Here is a 3,585-nt window from a genome sequence, read left to right as displayed (position 1 = left end):
GGCTTCTCAGACATAACATGCCTCAGAGAGTGATGCCTTTGGGAAAGAACTGCAAATCTCTCTTTTCTAGCGTTTTGGGTTTGGTAGGAGATGGGGACTGGCTGGAGGCTTATCAGTCATAAAGCTGGTCCCTGAATAAATAGAACCTGCCTAAGATGGAAATTCCTCTAAAAAAGGGCTCCAAGTCCTCTGTCCTTTCTAGGTTTTAGAGACTGGAATGAGAACTAGCTGTGGTCTTCTGAGCCATGACACTGGTCCCTGAAATGGGCAGAGTGCACCTCAGAAGGAAATTCCTTCTTTTTAGAAGGTCCCTTGTCCTTTCTAGTTTTCTGAGCTTGGAAAGGAAGCACAGGATGAGATTTTCTCAGTTGTGACACTGGTCCCTGAAATGAGCAGGGTGTACCTTAGATGGAGATATCTTCTGAGAGAAGAACAGCATTTTTAAGCTTTTTCCTGCATCCTTTTGCTTGTGCAGGTGTGCTTTGGACTCTCACCTTCTATGCTTCTCTCCCTCCTATTAGTCACCATGGTTAAGGAGCCAAGAGAGAGAGAGAGAATGAGCACAGAACTGTGGATCTCAGGCTTCTTGCTGCTGTCTTTTGCCAAGGCAAGCATGCTAAAGATCCTCTCCTATTCCTTGCTCCCGTTTCATTAGCTCCCGTGGTGTAGGAGCCAGGGGAAGCGAGAGTGAGTGAGAGCAGGAGAGTGGTGTATCTCAGACTTCTTGCTGTAGCCTATACCTATGCTGGTGTGCTTTGGGACATTAATCCAAGCCCCTACGCCATACGTTCTCACAATGCATAAGCCAGTTACAACACACACACTAAGAAAGTTAATGTACAAGGACAGTGTTACCTCAGATTTATTGCTACTCTTCCCCAAGCAGGTATGATTGGACTCACAGCCCTACATCCTTCTGCTCGTGCACATGGTGCAGGAGCCAATGACAGTAGACATATGAGAGAGTGACCACTGAAAGACCATCTTGACTTCTTGCCATGTATTCTTTGAGCACTCCCTCTACACATTCTTCAGACATATAAGCCCCAACACAACTGGAGCCAAGCTGGGGTGGGGGGGGTAGAGAGAGAGAGAGAGAAGGAAGAGAGGTAGAGATTAAAATAGATAAAGGGAGGAGAGAGAAAGAGAATGAGAACGAGAAAGAGAAAGAAAGGAGGAAGAGGGAGGGAGGGAGAGAAGGAGGGGGAGAGAGAGAAAAGGAAGGGAGGGAGCAAGGGAGGGAGAGAGGGAGGGAGGGAGGGAGGGAAAGAAGGAAAGAAGGGAGCGAGGGAGGGAGGGAAGGGAGGATCAGATTTCTTCCTGTTGCTTTCTGCCTGTACAGGTGTTTGCACTTACACTCACACATCCCTCTGCCATAAGTCCCCAAGATGCATGAGCCAGCAGTAGCAAGGGCAAGAAAGTACAGGAGGATCACATGTCTCAGACTTCTTGCTGATGCCTTTGCCCTGACAGGTGTGCTTTAGAAACCCCTGTACCCATGCCCTTATTCCATAAGCACTCATGGTACAGGAGTCAGATGCAATGAGAGAGCATAGGATTGTGTATCCCAGACTTCTTGTTTCTGCCTTTTGCCCTCATAGATGTGTCTTGGGTCCTCCCCTACCATACATATGGGTAATATGTCCATTTAAAAAGTAGAGAGAGAAGTCAGTATAGATGGCGTAATGTATATATCACAGGACTCCAAGGTAGTCAACTATGATTTGAGTCCTGAATCTGGCGGTTTAAGTCTCACAGTGGGCACAGGTGCCAGTGTGCCCAAAGTCCTGAGAAGAGAATGGACAAGTAATCACAGCATGGCATCCCCCTTGGGGGATAGTGGGTTGGTAATATCTCATGTTCTGTCTCTCCAGCAAAATCACATGCCCTACATCAAGAATCTCTCTCTCTCTGGGACCAGCAGTTAGCATAATGGCTATGTCACTGGACTCCCATGTAGTTGACCATAGTTCAAGTCCCAGGCCCAATGGCTTAAACACACACAGGGCAGGGCGCGTGGGGGCGCGTGCCCAAGATCCTGGGAGGAGAATGGAGGAGAAGGGATTGTGGTGTGGCATTCCCTCCTGGGGGGTAATTTCTCACTTTCTGTCTCTGTCTTTCTTGCAAGTACACGCACCCTATAGTAAAAACCTCTAAAATAAAATTCCTCTTTCTTAAAGCAATACAAAACAAAAGTGTGTGTGTGTGTGTGTGTGTGTATGTATCTATGTAAATTTTCCAGGAACACATAGGACACAAGATACATTTACTTTTACATTTCCTCAACAGTTTTATTGCCTTTTCAAAAAGTTTTGTTTTAATGATTATAAAGTAAAAAATGTTTACATATGTTAGGCAGCATATAAACACACATTTTAAAATGTTCAGTTTTTCTTTTAGGGATGGCCTCATTGCCCAGTGGTTAAGAAAGCCAGATCTCATATGGCCAGCCATGTGGTTCAAGTCCTAGAGCTGCAGTTGGAGAAACATTCTGTGTGTGTGTGTGTGTGTGTGTGTGTGTGTGTGTTTTCAAAATCCCACCAGGATGGAGAAATAGAGATGGGACTACAAGATTACAACACTCCATGAGTGGTGCTTTTTCATTCTCTGTGCATATCCCTGGCAAACTGAAAAAAAATCATTTTATGTGCATTTTAAAAGCAAAAACCATTTACAATAATTTTTTATATTTTATGGTGGACAGAAATGTAACTCATTTTTCTTTTACTAAGACTATAAAGTAATTCAATTTGATGCATGAAAACCAACATAATAACTTTTAAATTAGACTATAAAGGTCATATAATTAGTTGTCTATGGATGTGGTTTTAATCTAAATTAAGCTATGTTAAATTAAATATATAAGGTAATCTGCAAAGAAAAAAAAAATCAAATGCCTTTACTAAATGTGTTATCCCAAACCTTTTCTCAATTTTGATGCCAACACATGGAAATTAACAGTCTTTGTCACTGCTGCTTTATATAAAATAAGGCAGTAAAAGAGGGAGGCTCTTTTACCTCATTTTTTCCCTTAAACAAAAAAGAAAAAAGAAAGAGTACTAGGTATTGGCTTGCTATTTAATGGAGCTGGATACCACATGGTCAAATGCACAATTCAAATTCCAGCACTGGTGACTTGAGAACACTTTTGGATCATCTGAGTACATGCCCAGAATATCAACGAGATGAAGAAATGGAGGATTGGGCCAGCAGGTGCATACACTTGGCAAACTGAAAAAAAATATGTGTTTATGTGCATTTTAAAAGCAAAAATAACTTATAATAATTTTTAATATTTTTATGGTGGACAGAAGAATAGCAAAACTCATGTGAAAAATAATATTAATAATACTAATAAATAAATAATTCTTTAAAAAAAAGAAATGGAGGATAGAGATTGTGTAACACCCCCGTCAGAAGGGCTTTTGCTCTTACTGTCCATCTCATTGAGTGTATGTGCCCTTGGCAATTAAAAAACATGTTCCAAATACCAACAAATTTCTTAAGTGCTTTCTATAGATTGAAAAAATGTCAGCAATTTCCTAACAATTAATTTTAAGAAAAAGAAAAGACAACTTTTAAATA

The sequence above is a fragment of the Tupaia chinensis genome, unplaced genomic scaffold, assembly GCF_000334495.1.
Source record: "Tupaia chinensis unplaced genomic scaffold, TupChi_1.0 Scaffold000337_1, whole genome shotgun sequence".
Classification (NCBI taxonomy): domain Eukaryota; kingdom Metazoa; phylum Chordata; class Mammalia; order Scandentia; family Tupaiidae; genus Tupaia; species Tupaia belangeri.
The sequence above is the reverse complement of the archived record's forward strand: the minus strand, read 5'-3'. Positions refer to the sequence as shown.